Source organism: Chelonia mydas, chromosome 1, assembly GCF_015237465.2.
Source record: "Chelonia mydas isolate rCheMyd1 chromosome 1, rCheMyd1.pri.v2, whole genome shotgun sequence".
NCBI lineage: Eukaryota > Metazoa > Chordata > Testudines > Cheloniidae > Chelonia > Chelonia mydas.
The window spans coordinates 175,428,339-175,451,652 of NC_057849.1; the positions used below are offsets into that span (position 1 = coordinate 175,428,339).

Here is a 23,314-nt window from a genome sequence, read left to right on the forward strand (position 1 = left end):
AGGTATAATTATTTTTATTTCTATAAATAAAAATTAAGTAAAGGGCTTTTAAGATGAGGCAAGGAAAGAAATCTTTTGAGGAGATGGAAAACTTTCTCAGAGGGTTAAATGTAACAAGTAACTACACTCCTGCTAAATCATTTACAGAACAACATAAATATGGTGGTATAGTCTAAAGGCATTTTAGTAGCAGCATATGTACATATAGTCCAAAGGCATTCACTTTTATATTCTTTGCTGATCACAATGATGCCTCACTTCAGTCCCCAGCAAAATTGTGGAGCAAGTCCTCAAGGAATCCATTTTGAAGCACTTCAAGGAGAGGAAGGTGATCAGGAACAGTCAACATGGATTCACCAACGGCAAGTCATGCCTGAACAACCTGATTGTCTTCTATAATGAGATAACTGGCTCTGTGGATATGGGGAAAGTAGAGGATGTGATATATCTTGATTTTAGCAAAGCTTCTGATATGGTAACCCACAGTATTCTTGCCAGCAAGTTAAAGAAGTATGGATTGAATGAATGGTCTCTAAGGTGGACAGAAAGCTGGCTAGATTGTCGGGCTCAATGGGTGGTGATCAATGGCTCGATGTCTATTTGGCAGCCAGTATCAAGCGGAGTGACCCAAGGGTCAGTCCTGGGGCCGGTTTTGTTCAACATCTTTATTAATGATCTGGATGATGGGATGAACTGCACCCTCAGCAAGTTCTCAGATGACACTACACTGGGCGGAGAGGTAGATACGCTGGAGGGTAGGGATAGAGTCCAGAGTGTCCAATCCAATTGGAGGATTGGGCCAAAAGAAATCTGATGAGGTTCAACAAGGACAAGTGCAGAGTCCTGCACTTAGGAAGGAAGAATCTCATGCACCACTACAGGCTGGGGACCGACTGGCTAAGCAGCAGTTCTGCAGAAAGGAACCTGGGGATTATAGTCGAAGAGAAGCTGGATACGAGTCAGCAGTGTGTCCTTGTTGCCAAGAAGGCCAATGGCATATTGGGCTGTATTGGTAGGAACGTTGCCAGCAGATCGAGGGAAGTTGTTATTCCCCTCTATGTGGCACTGGTGAGGCCACACCTAGAGTACTGTGTCCAGTTTTGGTCCCCCCACTACAGAAGGGATGTGGACAAATTGGAGAGAGTCCAGCAGAGGGCAAGAAAAATTATTAGGGGTTGGGGGACATGACTTACGAGGAGAGGGTGAGGGAACTTGGGTTATTTAGTCTGCAGAAGAGAAGAGTGAGGGGGGATTTGATAGCAACCTTCAACTACCTGAAGGGGGGTTCCAAAGAGGATGGAGCTAGGCTGTTCTCAATGGTGGCAGATGACAGAACAAGAAGAAATGTTCTCAAGTTGCAGTGGGGGAGGTCTAGGTTGGATATTAGGAAACATATTTCACTAGGAGGTGGTTACCTAGGGAGGTGGTGGAATCTCCATCCTTAGAGATTTTTAAGGCCCGGCTTGACAAAGCCTTGGCTGGGATGATTTCATTGGTGTTGGTCCTGCTTTGAGCAGGGGATTGGACTAGATGACCTCCTGAAGTCCCTTCCAACCCTAATATTCTATGATTCTACACTAGGATTTAAAGGTGTGATGTTAGTCCCCACCACCACCCTTAGCTAACATGTGCTAGCTAATATGTTTTAAAAGTTGAGCGTTGACAAGGCACACTGCCTTTAAAATGTGTTAAGCTTGTCTACCTCAGATTTTTAAAATGTTAGCAATGTTAGCTACTGCATACTAACATCACACTTTCAATACTATTCCAGACGAAGCCATCTTCTAATGAGGTCACTATCCAATTACTAGAATAGGACACACAACAAAGAAAGAGTAAGGACAAAGCCTAATGTTTCATTTAAATGTGTTTTAGTGGTCCAAACACAAGCCAAAGTGCCTAGGAATTCTAATTAGAGATGGTCCAAAAAATGTTACTCAAAATTTGTTAATTGAACCAAAAAAAAAAAGATTTTTTTTTTAAATAAATAAAATCATTTTGCTGGAAAAAATCCCCCGCCCCCCCCCCACACACACACACACTTCCACTGAATTTTACTGGAACAAGGGAGTAGCTGGGGAGTTAAAAAGTGAGATAAAATGCTTTTCTCCACTGAAAGAAAAATGTCATTGAAAAATGACAAATTCCATGGAAAATTTTGAACAAAATAAAAAATGTGCATTTCTTTCATAAAAAAATGTAGTGAAATATAATTTACCTTTTCAACCAGCTTCCATGCTAATGTTGCCTTAGACACTGACCCCTTCTATGGCTTTGGATAAGTCACAACCTCTTTGCCTCATTTTCTCCACCTTTAAATTGTGATAATGCTTACCCACCGGATATTGGTGTTGCTGGATCAATTGTTTGTGAAGAACTTGGAAGATGAAAAGCACTGTGAAACTGCTAACTAATATTTAGTTATGGACCTAAACTATCGAGTTTGGATCTGGATCCAAAGTTCTAGGAGGTTTGGGTCTGCTGTTACAGTTTGAGACCTATCATTAATGGTTATTAATTATTGTTCTTATTAGACATGATTTTGCTAGAGATGGCTAGAGGATTAACACCCATTGATCACATATTAATAGCAAAATAAGGCTACAGAAACAGTCACTCTTTAAAGAGTTGACAAATAGGCAAATACTGACTCTGTGTGTCTCTAGACCCAATTAGCTCACTTCCAGTTGCCTGCAATATCAGGGTAATTGATTTTGTGCTCCTCTGGTTACATCTCCACTCTGCCTTACAAAGTAGAGCCTCTTTGGGCCTGATCCTACAACCTTTATTCACTCATGTAATCCTTATTCATGAGAGTAATCCCATTGATTCAAATGGGATTATCCACATGGGTACAGGTTGAAGGGCTGGGCCTTCAGCCCCTAACAGGATCAACTTGTCATGTATTAATCTATACAAATATTTGCAATACATCTTGTGTTTATTTATTAAGGTGACTATTTGAGGAAAAGCATCTACTATAGTCATGTTCACTGACTGTAAATTATTTTCTTGTTTGTAACATGAATTTTGCTCTCATGATAAATGCTAGATTGACAGAACTGAGCCCTCATCTTAGATCACTTAACTCAATGGATGTTGTGCCACCGAATTCAATGGCACCCAAAGACTTATAAATAGGACAGAGGGCCATGATTCTCATCTTCAGTAAGACCCCTTTATGCAGCCCTGGCTCCGTCTTCACTGGAAAAAAAATGCATGGGATAGCCATGTCAATGTCAAATCTTAGCATAGACAAAGTTCAGGTAGCTTTTACACCTCAATATAGGTAGTCAAGGTCACCCTTATTAACCTCCCTTTGGGTTTACCGTGACTACCTACAGGTGAGGTAAAAACTAGATTGTCTTATCTCCACCAGGATTTTACTTTGAGGTAGGTCTCTCTCACTCTTTTTGCAGTGGAGATATAGCCTCTGGCAATGGAACAGGGCTTTAAAGCAAGCATAAACGTAATCTGCTCATACATTAAAATCCTTTTATATGTAAAGGGGCCTTAGTGTAAATGAGAACTAGGCCCTCTGTTCTCTACTTCTCCACAACACAGGTACAAAGTAATCAGAGATGAAAGCTTTCCGCATGTACCTGCCCATTTTCCTCCACCTTGACTAGGGGGGGAGAGTTGTTCATACTCCATGTCCATTCAGTCCTTGGCCTGTCTGACAAGACTGCCAACCAGAGCTCTAGTTGTAACAACGAGTTATGTTTGTAATATGAACACCTATTCTTTAGGAATAATACTGAGATGAGTTGCTCAGTTCACAGCAGGCCACTGAACAATCAGATGCCAATTTTTGCTTACTACCAACCTGGGCTGTTTTAAAATTGGTGATGACTATGATCAAAAGGACCCATAACCAATTGCCTGTCCCATAAGCCCTCTGAGCCTTGGGGACATTTATTAATAGAACGGCATCATATAAATGGATAGGAAGCCCTGAATCCCAAAGTCCCACCTACAGTACAAGCATATGAATGTACAGCTTTTTAAAAAAAACTAATTTGTTTTTTAATTGACTTGCACATGAATATTTTACTCAGTCCAGAAAGAACAGCTTTTTATCAGTCGTGATGAAAGGGTATTAGTGAATATCCAAAATGTGTACATTAAGGAGAGGAGAGGGACAAAAAATAAACTATTCAGCAGCTTTACTGAACAGGTGTTTTGCTGGAGCAGGGAAGAGCCTTATACAAAAAAAAAAAAAAAAAACCCCGAGTGCACTACAAATATGTTTCTCACCCATGCCACGGGTAACACAATAGCCTATAAAGGATTAATTGGGAGACCACCAAGATGGCCAAGGAACATTTGTGAAGAGTAGCTTTCTCCTGCCTGCCAAAATTCTTAAGCGCCCCATATCTTCTGGGGGTTAAACATACCCCCATTGCCTGAGTAATGTACATGGAAAATGGCCAAGTGGAAGCCAGGTACGCTGCTTCTTTTTGACACACTAGTTACAAATAATGGCTTTATAGCTTTGTAGGTATAACTGTTAATTTACCTAGATTTAGGGCCTGATCCTGGTCTGACTTCAATGGGAGCTAGATTGAGCTCTTACTTTGTGTACAACGGAAAGCTTTACACCATATCCTGTCAAATAAGGGATGATTAGCGCTCCACGTGGATTGTGCTAAAGTGTTCCAACACAGAGGTGATTAAAAGGAAGTGATGGTAATGAATATCCAGTTGACTTAAAAACCAGGATAAATTAGAAATATGAAAGGATTAAAAATCAATAAATATAAGTGTTGCTCACAAACAATGTCAAAATTATTAGCTCTTCATTGGAATCAACCACTCTAATGATTCAGCAATAAAAAATGTATTCTCATGTTCCTGTTATGAAAATTGTGAATTTTAAAAATCAGAAGACAATGGTGTTTCATTCACACTGCTTAGTAGATTACAGTCAAGCTCTGTAACAAGCTTGATCTAAATAATTCAGCAAGATCCCTTGATTCCTAGAGCACTTGGCTGTTAAATTCTACAAAAACTGGGAAATTATGCAGCAGCTCCAGATAGAGGTTTTTTTTACTGAAAGAGGGGGTATATGTTGCAATCAGTATAATGTTCAATCCAAAATTTAATTCAATGTTTTTACGCTGCCCCCAAATTTGCAGTTCACTCTTTACCTCACATTTTGCATTGGCAGCACATAATTTAATTGGGAGAAATTGCCAGGAAATAGATCTGATTACAGTCGGAAAGAAGTGAGTTAACAATGCTGATATTTAAGCTGTAGTTGCATTTCAGTGTCTACACCCCAATGAAATGCATGGGAGTGATGTGTGTTTTTCTCAGAGCTCTACTTCTAGGCTACTTACTGCAGATATCCCCCACAGTTTTACACTATGTTCACATTTGGAAGGTTATCTTTGCAACCAATTGGCTAATATCTGAAAGTTTAAAAAGAAACTGGTGCTTACATTCTGTTGCAAGATTCTGAAGCTGAGGTGAATTCTGCACACTCCGTGATAAGAGAGCTGTGCGGTACATGGCACATTTGTGCGCATTTAAATCACCAAAAAAGTTTTCTTCTAGTTCTATTACTTCACGTATCGTTTTTGGATTTGATCAGGTTTACTGTAAATATTAAAGCATCATTTGAAAAAATCTGGCTCCTTGGAACTTCTTGGCTCCAACTTCTGTTGCTTCATGATTGTACATGGTTATTTTGGAAGTCTACGAGTTACATTTCCCCTGAGCACTATGTACAGGGCCGTTCTTAGGCAGACACAACATATGCCGCCACGTGGGGCACCACCGGGATCAGGGACTGCCTTTATGGGGTGGGCGGCTGGGATGAGTGCCCAGAGTGGCCCTCCAAAGAGAGGGCCGTGTGCTGGCCTGCCCTGATGCTCCATGTGTGCTGCAGTCAAGTGGCCACGGTGCTGGTTCCTCCCCGGCCCAGCCCCTCCCACCGGCTGCTCTCGGCCAGGGGGTCCAGGGCTCCCTTCTCCCTGCCTCCCCCACACCCCGCCCACTTGCTGCTCTCAGCCAGACAGCCGCCAGCTGAGGGCACCTGCCAGTGATGGGGGCGGAGAGGAGCTCTCAGCCTCTGTGGCTCCTCTCCAGCCCCACCTCAGAGGCTCGTACCACTTGGTGGTGCGAGGAGGGGAACAGGGAGCTCAGCGGCAGCAGGCCCGGGGGGTTTCTGGTTGCTGCGCCGCAGACAGCTGGGCTCCCCCGTGGCACAAACCCCACCTCCTCCCTGCACTCTCGGGCCACTAGTGGACCTGGGAGAGCGCTGGTGGGAGGCTGCTGCGCATATAGCTTCCCACCACAGCCCCGTGTGCCCGCCCCAACCCCACCATTATTCAAATTTGGAGGCCGGGGAGCATGGGGTTCCCAGACCATGCTGGGCAGGAGGCGGCACCGGCACCCAGTGGACGGACACCCCAACCAGTGGGTGCTCCTTGTTTCTGGTAAGCCCCCTTGGCCCGGGCCCCACAGAGCAACTGGAGACCCAGTTCCCCCTGAATTATCCCCTCCCCCCAGCACTCCTGGGGGAGACCCAGTTCCCTCTGCCCCATCCCCCCCCTCAACCCCCCAGCTCGGTATCCTTTGCTGCCTCATCGCCCCCACGGGCTGCGAGCCCAGGCTGCCACAGTACAAAGCTCCATACAAAGCTCGGGGTAGGTCAGCAATGGGATGGGGGGACATCGTCCATCAGCATTATAGAGTGCTTAATTTGTTTAAACTGGTTTCAATAAAATGCATGAGGCAAGTTTTCCAATACTGTAAGCTTATGTTTGTGTTGCTAAGAGCAAGTTGGGTGTAGAGGCACCAGTTTAATAATACTGTGTAGGGCCCCATAAATCCTAAAGACCTCCCTGTCCATGTGAAAAGTAAAAGCCTCCACTTCTCACACACAAGGATAGAAGGCAGGCCCGATTCAGCCTGGGGTTTACTTCAGAGACCACCAAGTAGCAGAACATTTACCAGCACAAATCAAATCAAGAAGTACTTGTTGAAGAAGGTGGGTTGTGATGCCTTTAAGGGCTGAATTTCCCAAACAGAGAGTCTGGGCAGGGTGCTGTGACACTGTTGTCATCATCTACAGTCAAGTGGAACCAGACACAGAATAAAGCAGAGCTCTTACAAGCACCTTAATCACTAAGTAATCACTGAACACCATACAATACTAGCAGTAAAAAGGAATGAAGAAAATACCAAGTGGAAGAATGGGGCAGTTAAGAGCCCCACCAGACTGGGAAATCTCTGGAAAACAACTGGGGAAGATTTAAACAGTGCTTCACTCTATGTCTGCCAGCGAAAAGGAAGACAGTCAGCAGGTAGCCTTATTTCTGTCCATAACTGGTTCAGACGCACTTGATAGGTTTGATAGTTTTCAGTTAATTCAGGCAGAGGAGGCTATGAAACTGTATTAAAGAGATTTAAGGAGTACTGCACTTCACATAAAAATTAAATATGAGAGACATGTTTTTAAACAGAATGCAGAAGGTGAAACCATAGAAGAGTTTGTGAATGATCTCAAGCAAAAGAGCCCACGGTACAGGAAATACTGGTTCCTGGAACAAAGTAAGCATAGATTTGTTTATGTTACCTGGGGGAAAAAATGCACTTTTTCTAGACTATTTTTTCTCATTTTCCTGAGTTAGTTAGTCTTATTAGAGGACACTAAAGCTAAACTGGTGATTATGCATCTCAAATCTATTTTTGCTAGATATGCTATAACTTACATAGTAATGTCTGACAATGGGCTACTGTATAGTGGGCATGAGTTTAAGCAGTTTATAGTGAAGTATGGTTTTATATGTGAAACTGCTAGTCCCCATTATCTCCAAACCAATGGATTGGTGGAAAATGGTGTCAAAATAACAAAGCACCTACTGAAAAGGGCTACAGATTCAGACTCTGATCCATATTTACCACCGTTGTGTTATACAATGTGCTAGTGAAGCATGTGTCATCACCTGCTGACATTCTGTTCAACAGAAAACTGAAAACAAGAATGTTTTCACTGGAAGAAACTGGATTTCAGAGTCACTGAGGACTCGAATGTATATTGGGGTCCCAGGAGCTGCCACCACTTCATGAAAATGACACTGTGTATATCTACAATGGGAAACCTGGACACAGACAACAGAGATGTCACAAGAGGTAGCCAGCCCCCTGACCGTATGCGGTTGTCACCCCAGACAAATATATACTACAGAGGAACAGGTGACACCGTCACGTACCCAAGCACACCATGGAGCAGACATAAAAAAAAAAAAATATCATAGAATTGTAGGGCTGGAAGGGACCTGGAAAGGTCATCTTGTCCAGCTCCCCGTGCTGAGGAAGGACCACATATACATAGACCATCCCTGACAGCTATTTGTCTAACTTCCAGTGATAGGGATTCCACAGCCTTTCTTGGAAGCCTATTCTAGGCCTATTAATTATCCTTATAGTTAGAAAGTTTTCCCTAATATCTAACCTAAGTATCCCTTGCTGCAGATTAAGCCAACTACTACCTTCTCCTACCTTCTGTGGTCATGGAGAATTGATCATAGTCCTCTTTATAACAGCCCTTAACATATTTGGAGACATTAAACCTTTTAAGTCTTTCCTCATAGGTCAGGTTTTCTAAGCTTTTTATCACTTTTGTAGCTCTCTTCTGGATGCTCTCCAGTTTGTCCACATCTTTCTTAAAGTGTGGTACCCAGAACTGGACGGAGTACTCCAGCTGAGGCCTCCCCAGTGCAGAGTAGGGGGTACAATTATCTCCCATGTATTACGTGTGACATTCCAGTTGTTAACCTCCAGAATGATTTTAGTATTTTTTGCAACAGCAATGCATTGTTGGCTCATATGCAAGTTGTGATCCATTTTAGTCCCTAGATCCCTATCAATAGTACTACTACCTAGCCAGTTATTCCCCATTTTGTAGTTGTGCATTTGATTTTCCTTTCTAAGTGCAGTACTTTCCACTTGTCTTTAAGGATTTTTTTTCTTGTTGATTTCAGATCACTTCTCCAATTTGTCAAGGTTGTTTTGAATTCTAATCATGTCTTCCAAATTGCAACTTTTCCCAGCTTGGTGTCATCCACAAATTTTATAAGCATACACTCCACTCCACTGACCAATATTTTCATAAATTACTTGACTAGTACAAGACCCAGGACTGACCTCTGCAGGACTCCACTAGATACATCCTTCCAATCTGACAGTGAATCATTGATAACTACTCTTTGGGTATGGTCTTTCAACCACTTATGAATCCATCTTATATTAATTTCATCTAGATCATATTCTCTAGTTTGTTTATGAGGATGTCACATGGGACTAATGAGATGGGATAGCCAGACTGGCAAGGAAGATGATCATTAGAAGGATCTCTGTAGTTCATAACATGTGAAGGTTTGAGAACCACTATCGGTTTTATTGTAAATGCACAGCTGTTTAGGCATTTTCACTATATGGTATATGTTTCTTCCAGGCTGAGTTCACTGAATAGGCATGTTATTAAAATAAGGAACCAATTAAAAAGTAGTAAGAACCTCAAATGGGACAAAATACTGAAGAAAAATCACTGACACTGAAACCTTCTCTATTATAAGAGGTTAGGTATTTTGAACTCTGTTTGCCAAACCCAGCCCTGAAGACAATTTTCCAGTCATGAGCTAGAATACAAGCAAGCTGAATAATTCCTCAAAGAGCCCCTAGAGGAAGAGAAGACATTCCCTGAATATATAATATAGATCCATGTGGGGACAAGACTAAAGAGCTAATTTATTTGGGTTGTTCTCCAGTTTCAATGTTTTGAATCCCAGAGCTGCATAAAATGAAGTTAGTTTAAAATAATATTGTCAATGTTGCTCACAATTGTGGCGCGTCAAGCTGATTTTCTGATGAAACAGCCAGCCAAGTGGAGCACCTAAGTCTACACACATATTCACTGCCAACTGCAAACTCTAATTTATTTAGCATAGGCAATTTTTAGTTATTGATGTAGCAACTCTTAAGTATGCCTAACAACCACTGAAATCCTTTCCTTGTGAAAGAACTGCAAGATCAGCATATAACTAAACAAATATTCTTGACATCCTAAATTGTTTTCCTTTTAAAAAAATGAATAAAGACATATTGTCACAGCTAGAGGGGTACTACAGAGGAACATGAACAGCTATGGGCAGAGGCATTCACCTTCCCAGATCTACAGAGCTGCTGTCATCACAAATCCCCTGCTTCTGATGCCTTACATCCAATCTTCTGCCTATGCCCCAGCTCCACAGGTTCTGTGGATTAAGGGAAAGAATATACAGTCTGCGTAGCTCCAAAAGAACGGTGAAGTGCACTATTTTTGCCTACCTACGTGTTTTTGCATGGGAGGGGAGTACATGGGCTGATGGAAATACAACTATTGCCATGAAAATTCACATTGATAGGTTACAAATGTTTTTAAAAAAATCTTTACTAATTGGGAACAAAGTAAGAGCATAAGAAGGTTCTCTAGGAACAAAAGAGGAAAACCCTATGAGAAGTCTGTTTTAAATATCAATGCAATACAAAGGACCGAAGCACAGGGATAAAAAATTACATCGAGTGCCAAACACAGAAATGCTTACTATTCTACTTAGATTCTAAATGCTACACCTCATCACTATGATGTCTGAGTGCTGACTGACCACACCTGGGTTTTTCAAAATACTGTAGTCTACCGGCATTTGGGCACTTAACACCCTTCAGCCCCTTTGAAAATCCCAGCCTACAATGGAAGTTTTGTCTGCGTAATAACACAGAAAAACTGGCATAAGGATAGGACTTCTGCATTTCAACCACACTGATTTAAACATTCACAGAAGAGGCCACATTAGATTCCTTTTAAAAGTCAGCATGAGGCTCCTTTTCAGAAAACAAAAGCATGTACATGGAGGAGAACTGAGTCTACAAAAAGTAGAATCCATATGGTGTATGGGAAGCTTTAAAAAAAAAAAATTGCTCCCCAGATTGAAATATGGATTTTTTTTTTTAAAGTCATATTGCAGATGGTAAGGCTCAGACTAAAGAAAATCCATTTATACCTGGAGCACAGCATATGTCCCAGATACATACTATAAATAATAGGAACTGGGTAGTCTTACGGGATATATCTGCATACAAAAAAAGCAGTGATAGAAATAAATAGCCAATATGCATGTAGAGGGGGGGGGGGGTTTGCTTTTCAGTTGCCTGCATCCATCTAGTGGCAGGACATTTTTCAGCTTATTGTATGTGCTAAAATCCAGTGTTTGATTCAAAATAAAGCTAATTTGCATTGGCATTGTGACTTAACTCACTGGTGTATTATTACTGTGTAAGCAGGTGTACCAGCAACTGCAAATAAGTACTTGCTGATGGAATCCCAGCAGGGTTTCTGATGAGTTTTCATTTTGTTGAACCTTACCCAGGAAATTACTGTGTAAAAAGCTTCGCTATTAGTTCTTTGCCTGAAACGTCGTTTAGCTACACCTGGCCAGATTCATGGCAATTCTATTAGCTATACATATAGGACATGCCAAAAATCCCATCAGCCTTTTTAAATTATCACTTCAAATCCTTCAGAACAACAGTGAAAAGAAATCCAACCAGATTAGTATCCACAAGGAGATTTATGGTCAAAACACTGCACACACTCTAAACTATATAAGGGAAATATCACATATATACTTTAAGATGGAATCTAAACTACATAATGTAAAATACATTAAATAAAGCATTGTACATCATAACATGCTATATAAAGTAAAAATATTCTCTCTCTTGATTTGAGTTGCTAGTCTAAGTTTGGGATTCTGTGGGTTGTTTTCACTACAAGGAGCCAAGTATTCCTTTGTATGTAAACAACATTGTATCAAAGTCCTGCTTCTCTGAACATCAGAGGAGTCAAAGAATCAGAGACATTGTTCTTGCTCGCAGGTCCAAGCTTCCTTCAAAAAGTAGATCTTACCCAAAGCCCCTCTCAAAGCTTCTCCCAGAGCCCCAACAGACTTCAAGGCTGTGTCTGTCTCTCTCTGCGCTGCTTCAGACAGACAGACAGATACACACACAAACACACACACATACACACACAATATGCCAAAAATAATATCAAGCAAAATCCCTTCACCTAAACCCTAAATTTCTAAGCTGACTTCCTTTGTTTTGGACAGCAACCTATGCTTAACTAACCTACAGTTATCTTAATGAATGGCAGTGCTTAAGCCTATAACAATATTGTAAGATAGTTATGGTAAAACAATTGCGTATGCCATTAAGACTGGTTTTGATTTTAATTGTTTGTTTAAATTAAATGTTTAAAGCATCTTCAATATGTTGCAGTCTGGGAGTTTAACGTATCCTTCATATGAGTTCAGAACATTTAAGAACTGTTGCAATAGGTGGTTCATGGCCTATATTCCAGTGTCTCTAATTAAGGAGTTATTCAATCCATAAACGTAGATGAGAATGTCGTTCTTACCCTCTCCAAGGGGAGGGAGATAATTGATTTTGGTAAAAGGCACATGAATAGCTTTCCATTCAAAATACGGTAGGCAGATTCCTCTGAGATAGCTGTAACAACCATGTCCAGGATGCGTAGCTAGTAATATATACCAATAACCTGAATACACAGGTCATCTTCAAGCATTATAAAGTGAGACTATTTCAAATAACATTAAAAAAAATCAAGATAAATGCAGCATTCGTGTATGTTAAAAGTAGGTGCTTGCCACAGAAACCCAATTTAAAAACAAACACTATTTTCTATTTCCTAGGAATTATCACAAATGTTTGTGGATTCTCCTAACTATATTTTATCTACATCAGGGAAAAGCTGATTCAAATACTCAAAAGCAATGTGAGGAGTCAGGGATCTACAGAAGTACCATTGGTTTGTCTTTAGTGAATATATTGCTTTGCTGTATCCAAGCTATGTTCCTAATATAGGGAGGAAAGAAGATACATGTTAGCAACAAACTATCAAAACCTGTTTTTTAATCTAGCACCAAACACTACTATACTGAGCACTGCAATTTCACTTGTGAGCTAAATTACAGATTTGTTTTCCTGGTTTGGCTCTGAACAGGCCTAATATGCACGTGCATGATTTACTCACTTGTGGTGCAAAACTAACGTGTATAGTAACTCTGTCTCATTACTGAAAAATGGAAATGGAGGTATAATACCTGCTAGTCACATGGCTGTTATAAAGTGACAGCTGCCACCAGCTGCAAGGGTCTGCATCTTAATATTGTTGAAATGATTTATGTAGGGCACCACATCAGACTACATTCAGCTATATCAAGATAACACACAAAAAATGCAAACCATGTGCAGAGACGTTTAGAGAGAACAGATTTTCCCTGCAGTAAAAAACATTTCAGAATCATCCACAAGTATTACAAGATGAGATTTTTATACCAACACATGTCTAAATTTAAAAGGTCATGAACAGACCTTCCATGTTGTAAACTCATTGCCTTTAGGTGAGAATAATCATGAAAAGACACCAAAATCGCTATGGGCTAGATTTTGCAACCTGTACAGATTTTGAATAGTATTTTACTCTACTTGCTGCCCCTTCCAAAGGAACTACTCAAACAATATGGTATATTTCAGCAAGAGTACGAGTGACAGAATCTGTAAACAGAGCAACATAGTAGCACATAATACCATAGCTATCAAAATATTTCTAAAGGAATTAATTCCAGTGCAGTGAATTTACCAGATAGGAGAATGTTATTGGGTATCCAGAGGCAGTTATGGCGGTGGGAGAGTGTAGAGTATAATCACTTAAATATCTGTATTACAAAACTACCCTGCTCTGAGTAGTATCCACTATTTGAAAGCACTGTCCTGAATATTTGCAGGGGGCTCATTTATTGTATGGCATACATCCACACTATGTACATATTAGAAACCTAAGAGTACTATATCTTCCTCTCTCACCCATATACATACTCTGATTTTGAAGCATTGTTAGACACAAAGAAGGAAACATTAAGCTATGTATGTAATTCTATCCATGATTTTTAAAAAAAATTATAGGAATATATTAAAGCTAGCAGCCTTTTGTAAATTTTACATTATTTAGAGAAGCCAATCACATCTAACTGTTTTATGAAAGGGATTTGGATGATACTTCCACCTAGTTTCCTGCCAGTATCACAGAACAGCCCTAATTCTCTAATCTTCAAACTAAAACTTTTTCTGCTCTTTTCCATTTATCACAAATAGAAAGGTAAAGTACCATTCAGATTTAGAATATTGTTTTATTTTTTCTTTACAGTATGTAAACCTCTTAAATTGACACTTTTCATTCAGAGTTTATTTCTCTTATTTAAGAGTCGCCTGTGGTAATTATTTGTCTCTTGTGAGAGCGTTATCCCAGAGTTACTGTAGGCATTATAACAAAGAATAGATAGCTACTGCCATGCTTTGCCAATGCCAAACAATCTTTGTCATTGTTCTTCCTGCATGGGTTATTTCTTTTTTGTGTTTGGTTATGTGTTTAAAAGATGACCACATTAGTTCATCTGCAATGTCTAAACCCTTTGCAGTTTTTCCACATGTATGTGGAAAGCCAAAATATGCAAATCCTGTGCTAGATGACTAAGACAAATCAAGTTGGTTTCTACAGTGCAGCTTTCCACAATTCTAAATATTCCTGTCATGTTGCATTTTACATAACATTGCCATTATATATGGAATAAATTTAGACATTTCTGAGGTGAACATAATGGACATGATGATGAGGAATGAGAAACTGTTAGGAACACTTGCTGCCTCGGAGAGCTACCCTTCCCGAGACTGGACATATAAATAATCAATTAATAATTCAGTCAGTCTACCATGCAGATCCTAGTAAGGCAGTTAAAACTTTTTTTGTCCAGATAATCATCATGTCTTCTGGGAGTTCTTCTGATAAAAATATAGCTATCCTGAAAAGCATTGACATGTCTTTTCTTAAATAGAGCTATTTTGCTTGCACAACTGCCTGTTCTTATCACAACTGACTTTAAAAAAAATCTAATATATTTCTAAATGAAAATCATCTTTGTGCTCGGTCACATTCCATGCACTACAATCCTCACCCTCTGTGAGTTATGATTAGATAAGACTATTCTAACCATTTCCCTGGGCGAAAGAGCATGCAGGACAATGCACATAAGTCCTTCCCTTGAGGCCCTGAAGGGACTGGAATTAGATGGTGGACCAAAGAACAGTGATTTTTTGGCTGTGCTCACTGATTTTCAAAGCATTCCCATAGGTTGAGAGCAGAACTCTGAGTTTCCTTTTGAATTCAACCAAAAGTCCAGCTTGAAAAACTCAATATGAAATGCAACTTGAAGTCATTGATACGACAACATCTGCTCTACAAGCTTCTCCAACCAACTCTGAGAGAAGACCTGCACAACCCCCTCCCACCCCAATAACAGACTTTAGACTACCCTTAGAATATGACTGAGAAGGCTTTGCAGGTACAGTCCCTGTGCACTTACTGCAAGTTATTAAATTAATCCTATTTATATTAATGATATATTTCTTGGATTACAACATTTAGCTCTTCTTTATGAAAGACACAAGCGATATATTTTCACTAAAGACCAACATCCTTCATATTTCATTGTTAATACTTAAAAGGAAAAATATGAATGGAGACACTGGAAATCTAACTCTTTGGCTTTATCTTTTTCAAAAAAGAAGAAAAAAAAGAACTTTGAAATAAAAATAAGAGAAAAGAAACTTCTTAGGTTGGCAAACTCCTTCTATAGAATAAAAAAGAGATAAGCCAGAAAAAATATTGTCATAGCAACCAGTTAAGAATAAATTCAAGCAGGGAAAGTTATCTGATTAATCTTTTTTATTATTAAGAACCATAGTACATACTGTATCAAGTTCAGTTACAGTAACTCTTTAAGAAGGGTAGTATACTAAAACTCAATTGATTAAGATACATATTTTATTCACAGGGTTGACATGACATGACTCCTTCACTGTCATGTTGTCTGACTTCCAGGACCAAACAAAACCTAGTCTGTTTTCTGCTTAAACAATCTGAATTGTAACAAACGATCATCTTTGACAGCAGATTGCTCATACAGTCAGAAAGAAAGTTTCATATCACCTCTAAAGTTAGGACCAGAGCCTACTCCCATTGAAGACAATGGCAAAACTCCACAAATCTAAACCAGGGTAAGAGGCCACAGAATGTGTAATCTCTCTCACTCTCCCAATGTATTGGGATCCCAGTGGGGAACAGGTTTTGCGGCGCTGTCTTAACCTGAGTTCTACAAGGGTTCACTGAGTAAATTTTGCATTGATAGCATTAATTTACCCAATATGGACCACAGCGGAGATAAGGGCTGCTGGTGTTGAGGATGGAACAATCAGGAGTTAAGAGACAATGCAGAAGCATAGGCACTTCCACATGGATAGCTCTCATCTATGCAGATCCCACATAATCTGTGTTTTTACAGGTCTGATTTCCAGCCACTACTGTGACCCTATATGGAAGAATTCCAAGAAACCTTCACAAGTAGAGCCAATTTGAAACTGTCTCCTCCCTACCCACAACAGTCAAAATTCAAATGTTATGTTGATGTTTCTAGGGAAAATGTCAACTTTTCATTGAAAAAACAAAAATCCCAAGCATTTTCAGCCAAAAACTGTGTGTGTGTGTGGGGGGGGGGGTGTTAAAGAAAATTTATATTTTCTACAGAAAGCAGACACTACCCACAGAACATTTTGTTCCATCTGAAACCCTATTTTCTGTCAAAAACATTTCAACAAACCCTATTCTCCTGGACTTCTAGCCCTCTCTGCAGAGCTTAGGGACAAATTGCCCCATAATAATAGATCTACAAAAATTTTGGTGTTTGGTAAGGTTTGCTAGAATAACTTTTTAAATATATGAAGTAAACAGACTGTATGAACTAAATAAAAATATGGGGCCTCTATTATTTAGTTGAACCATATAATTTATTTTCTGTGAAACCAAAGGCTTTTAGTTATTTCAGACTGATCTAGATTAAAAATACTGTGCTAACTGTGAAAAGCTGTATATTTCTGAATTCTAAAGTTTTGCCCTCAGGGACTCTCTTCTTCAGCTGTAAGAAATCAAAACACAGTAACTTCTCATGGCAGGAAAGACAGTTATTAGCTTTGAAATCCACTCATTGAGTTCCTTCAACACTACAGTAATTGATCCAAGACTTAAGGCCTAATTCTCTCCCCTTATCCAAAGCAAAGCCAACAGTTTACTTAGACAATCTGTGCAATAGGATGGGGAGGGAATACTACCGCACAAACCCAGAGCCAAGGAGCAGAGCAGTCATTCAGCTACTTTCCATCCAACTTTGCTTCATAGTAGCAACTGAGTCCAATTACACCTCCATATATATTGGGTTTTGGCAATCAGATCCACATACTTTACAGACACACTGGCCTTATGCTAGTGACCACCACTCCCACCCACCCACCCTGCTGATATAATGTAGAGCTGTACAGAGAGTCTGGCTTGATGCGTAGAGCCCCCTTGATGCATAGAGCTTTTGCAGTTTGTGACTAAATTATTACATTACTGTAGCACAGTGGTTTTCAAACTGGAGTACACATACCCCTATGGTAAATGAGCTCTCGTCCACGGGCACGCAAGAAAAATCCTGTAATGATGGACAATGCATTTTATTTAGTAAGACTTGGCAATCTAATCATAGGTATATTATGGCCCTATCTCAGATGGGAGTACGAGGTAGACTATATTATTTGGAAAGGGATATGCAGCCTAAGAAGTTTGAAAACCAGTGGTGTAACACAGCAGGTGATACTCTGGGATCAGGGCCCTACTGTTCTAGACACACATATTTAATAAAGACAGTCTCTGTCTGAAGACGCTTACAGTCTCACCTATCCACACAGCAGGACCTCTTCGGCGCCACTGCTTTGTGATGGACCAAGAGACATAACATAGACTTGAGATATTTAGTCTGATCTGAGTCACAATCAGTTTTTTCCATACGGATGGAAATATGTTTATGTTCTGAATTTTCACCACCCCAAAAAAATAGGGAAAGCACTACCAAAACAGCCTAGTGAAAATAATTATATTTATATGAATATATGCATCAGAAGTTTGATGAATTGTTTATATAGCTGCAGTGACATTCAAATGCCTCCTTGCTGTAGTGACAACATGAGATGGAAGCTGTGGATAATAATATATTCACCCTCTTTTTACTGATAGGTTGTTTCCCACCTCCCATTCTTGATTGGCAGTGGTGGGAGGAGCAGAGGGGAAGAGTCATTTTGTGAAGTCTGATGACACCTTTAAGGCCAGATGCTGATACCCTTACATTGAACAGCAACTTAGTCCACAAGAAGTTCTAGCACAAGTTGCTCCTCAGTGTAAATAAGGACATCAGAATCTGGCCCTCAGATTTTACCTGTCAGGTGACCCTAGATAATTCTTAGAATACCTTGCAGAGCCTCCGTCTCCAGGGATTCCTCCCAATTTGTTTGCATTCCTAGCAATTCCTCACTACAAATACGCTCTAATTCCATAACCTGTCTCTCCTGAGACTGTCAAAAAAAGATTGTATTTAGTGTCATTGTAGTGGTAGTTATTGTGCGCTGGACTCTTCTCCATTAGCAACCGGATTAAGACTATCAATTTATTTCTTTGAAAAGCTGTCACATGGTAAATCCTGTTAGTCACTAATGAACTGGGGTGGATTAGAATCAGTGACTTGGAGATAAGAGCTCCTACAACCCTTCAACAAACCGCTGAGCCAACCAGTGACAGACGTCTCACAAACACTTATAAAATGTATTACTAATGTGCTGACAGAATGCTCTCTAGAATCCCAGTTCAACAAAATATTAAGCATATGTTTACAGCTGTTCTTATTCAGCAAAGTGGTCAAGTCCCACTGGAGATAATCACATACCTAAGCATTTTGCTGAATCGGGGCCTACAGCCATGGTTCTCATAATACTTAACGCACCCCAGTTATAACACTAAAGTACTTGGTACAGCCATCCTTTGCCATTATAATCATTGTCCTCATAATGGATTCTTGTGCTGAGAAGCCAGCCTAGGCACCCCCTGCTTCCAGCTCACATGCCACACTTTGTGAACCACTGCTTTAAAGCAATCCTTTTCTCTAATCTAAACCCAAGTTAGAGGGTATTGTCACTGAGCACAAATGGTGGGTCTGGAAAAAAATACTGTGCATGTAGGAACTAAATCAACATTTTATTTAAATTAGGGGTAGAGCTTCTGACCCCCACTCCACCATTCTAGCCTTTTTACTCACATAAAAGGGAGAGAATGGCATAAAAGAGCTCTAGAAGCCACAGCTACTGCTGGGAGAGGATTCTCCTGGGACAGGAATTGAGGAAGACAGCCTGGATCCCTTCACAAGCCCTGGCATAGGGGCCGAGCCAGGAGTAGGCAACCCAGGAATCTACTACACCTTATATAGACCCTTGGATTATCTAAAATATGCACGAGGAGGCATGAAACAACCTAGTATAAGGAGGGCACAGACATCCCTTAGTGCCATTATTGCCCCCACTAGGGCAGACTGGGGGTTCTGTGGCAGCAGCAAGGACTCTCATCCATGAAGTCTCACCCATGAAGTAATCACTGAATTACCCACATCACTTGAAGGTTTCAGAGTAACAGCCGTGTTAGTCTGTATTCGTAAAAAGAAAAGGAGTACTTGTGGCACCTTAGAGACTAACCAGTTTATTTGAGCATGAGCTTTCGTGAGCTACAGCTCACTTCAAAGCTCATGCTCAAATAAACTGGTTAGTCTCTAAGGTGCCACAAGTACTCCTTTTCTTTTTATCACTTGAAGGGTCGCTCAAGAAGTTACCCTGAATTCTAAGACCCAAAGCAGTATGTCCCTCAGGTGACAGGGACATAGAGGTAAAGATTTATGGCTCATTATTTAAACTGATACACTAGTCTGCTAAAAAGTGGACATGTCTCTGTGGTATTTTAAGTTCCTGACCTACATTTTCCCTATTTATATTCACTTTTTCATGGCTAGTGAAATAGCTAATTCATGACTAAAATGTGCAGCTACCGGATATTTGTTTGTTTTGTTTTAGTATCTGCTTGAGATTTTATATCTGCAACATTCTGGTGAAAAGGTCATGCTATGCTACTGTTACCATGCGTTGAACTTAATAAAGTGTGCTGAAAGAATAGGTTCTCTCAAGTATTGTTGATTTGTATTGTTCCTGGGTTTTACATTGTCTCAGTGACAGAGAAAGAGTGTTTTTATTTGTTCCTTATACAAACAGATTTCCAATAGATTTATGTTGTACTTATATGAAACCAAGGACAGCTGAATATGTGAAAATGATTCAGTACAAGAACACTGAAGAAAAATGATACTGTACAAGTGTCAACATGACAGGATGCAATTTTAGAGAGCTTTAAGCGGTAAGATAAAAAGATATTATTCAGAAGACCTTCCCTGTTGATAGGGAATACACATACACACACAGAATACATACCATGGAAACCTATGGAAAGCTGTTTCTGGTAAACAATCTGATTTTTTACATCACGTTTGGAGTTGATCTTCCATTAAATTGTGTATCAATGTTTCAAACTTACTTCAAACAACATGGTACCAATAGAAATACATAATAAGTTTTGAAACATTCCTTCAGAAATGTCCTCTCAAAATCTGCAAAAATATTTTTAAAACAATCTTACTAAATGAGAGACACTTTTTAATCTACTGTAGATCTTAAGTACACTTACAAATGACAATGCACTGTTGTACAGTGAAAGTTTTAAACAACTACCCATGGAACCAAGGGAAAAGCTGTTGCCTAGAAAAGACTGTCTGAGTAAATGTCCAACAAAGTTGTACTGGAAAGTGCATGGGGTCACTTTCAACTGGTTACTAAAGACAGGGAGCTGCCTATTGAAGATGTTTCAGTGAAGCCTGCTATAAAGTGTATTTCAGACCTACATATCCATATATCCAAATAAATTAAATATTCATCCAATGTCTTGATGGAGATCATTGGCTAGAGGAAAACAAACAAACAAACAAAACAAACAAACATAAATAAATAAAACCAGGATCCCGATGGATGCCATCTGTTGGCAAAATAAACCTATTTTTAATGGAACAAAGCTGATTAAGTTACCCAATTTCAAGAAAAATGTGCTTCCATGAGTAATGAGTTAGTTGAGTGCTTGTACATCTTTCACCTAGAGTGCAGATATTTCATGTAGACTCCCCACGCATTGATATGAATGGCAATTACTATGCACAGAACAAGTATATAATATGCAGTAGAATAGAGCTGCAGTACAGATCAGAGATGTTACTTTGTCCTATCATAGATTTCAACATATCCTAACTGGAAATGGTCAGATTATTGCTAACAATTTATTTGGATTTAGCTTTTTTTCGAGACATGAAGTTTCCGGAAAAGATAGTGAGTTAAAAATATTTGTTATTCATTTGAAACATACTGGATCTAATATAGTTGTTTCCCAGTTTCCATAACTGAGGGAAATAAAATTTGAAACAAAACATGTGAACACCCTCATTGTCAATGGAAAACTATATATAAGGGCCTTCTGTAAATTTTCAGCTTTGAAATCATGTATATAGAGCATCCTGTAAACCAAAATCAGCTCTGAAAAAGTCCATACTGCTTCAAAGCACATAGTTAACCAGTCATTATGGTACACATTCATAAGAAAGTGAGTAGCATATCAATAACCAACTGCAAAAAGCATTAAATAAACCAGTCTCACTATAGCAGGGGTGGGCAAACTCTTTGGCCAGAGGGCCACATTGGGGTATGGAAATTGTATGGTGGGCCATGAATGCTCACGAAATTGGGGGTAGTGGTGTGGGAGGGGGTGAGGACTCCGGCTGGGGGTGCAGGCTCTGGGGTAGGGCCAGAAATGAGAAGTTCAGGGTGTAGGAGGGGGCTCCGGGTTGGTGTGTGTTGGTTGGGGGGGCGCCTCTGGGGTGTGGCTGGGGATGAGGGGTCTGGGTTGCTGGAGGGGTGTCTAGGCTGGGACCAAAGAGTTCGGAGGGCAGGAGGGGGATCAGGGCTGGGGCAGGGGATTGGGATACAGGGAAGGGGTATGAGGGCTCCGGCTGGGGGTGGGTCCGGGGATGAGGGGTTTGGAGTACAGGGAGGTGTTCTGGGCTGGGACCAATGGGTTCAGAGAGCAGGAGGAGGATCAGGGATGGGGCAGGCTGTTGGGGCCCAGGGGGGGATGAGGGCTCTGGGGTGGAGCTGGGGATGAAGGGCTTGGGGTACAAGAGGGGACTCTGGGCTGGGATTGAGGGGTTCGGAGGGCAGGAGGGGGATTTGGGCTGTGGCAGGGATTGGGGTGCAGGGCATGTTCAGGGGTGCCGGCTCTGGGTGGCGCTTACCGCAAGCAGATCCCGGAAGCATGTCCCCCCCCCTACAGCTCCAAGGCAAGGCCAGGTGGCTCTGCGCGCTGCCCTGCCTGCGTGCACCACCCCTGCAGCTTCCATTAGCAGGGAACCATGGCCAAATGGAGCTGTGAAGGTGGTGCCTGGGGACCTGGCCATGCCTCCATGTAGTACATAGGAACTGGAGGGGGGTCATCCTGGCTGTTTACAAGCCCCAGATCCCACTCCCTGGTTGAGCACCGGAGCAGGGAAAACCCCCGACCCTGGTTCTCGGTGGGAGCTGAGGGCCCGACTTAATGGTCTGATGGGCACAATGTGGCCCGCAGTTTGCCTACCCCTGCACTATAGAAACACGCATATGAGCATACAATAAACCACTGGTTTACTCAAACAGAAAGAAAGAGCTAGTTCTCGAATTACAGCAGCTAAGCAGTTTGGAAACCAGCACGTTTCTCATTTTCAAGCTGCTCTTCCCCATAGGTCATTCTCCAGACTGAGCATGAGTGGGTGAAAAATAGAACTTCAGTTGCAACAATATTTCAGTTTTTGGATGTTCCCAGGCACTCTTAATCAACACTAATCACATGAGGCACTTGTGGTAGGATTTACAGGACTTAGTCCAAAATTTAGATTATCAAAATCCCACTCAGCTGCCATCAATCCCAAGAAATGTCTGGGCCAGTATTTTTCCAGGGACATGAATTGAGAGCATAAAATAAGGGACACGAGATTACCTCTCTCCTCCTCCACCTGCTCTGAAGGCAACAAGAATGCTGAGAAGACAAAGAGTTTGAACTGGGGAGATTGATCCAAAGCTGAGTAGGGAATTCCGTCTGTGTATTAAGAATTGTAACCTACTGCAACATCCAGTGAGGTGAGACAAATCTTAATGA

At 40.7% G+C, this 23,314-nt stretch overlaps 1 long non-coding RNA gene across 1 annotated transcript in view; it reads right to left on the minus strand.

The window, feature by feature from the left end:
• LOC122464108 overlaps nucleotides 1-23,314 on the minus strand; it is a 50,231-nt gene that overhangs the window by 13,161 nt on the left and 13,756 nt on the right. The gene's annotated exons all lie outside the window — the stretch shown is intronic.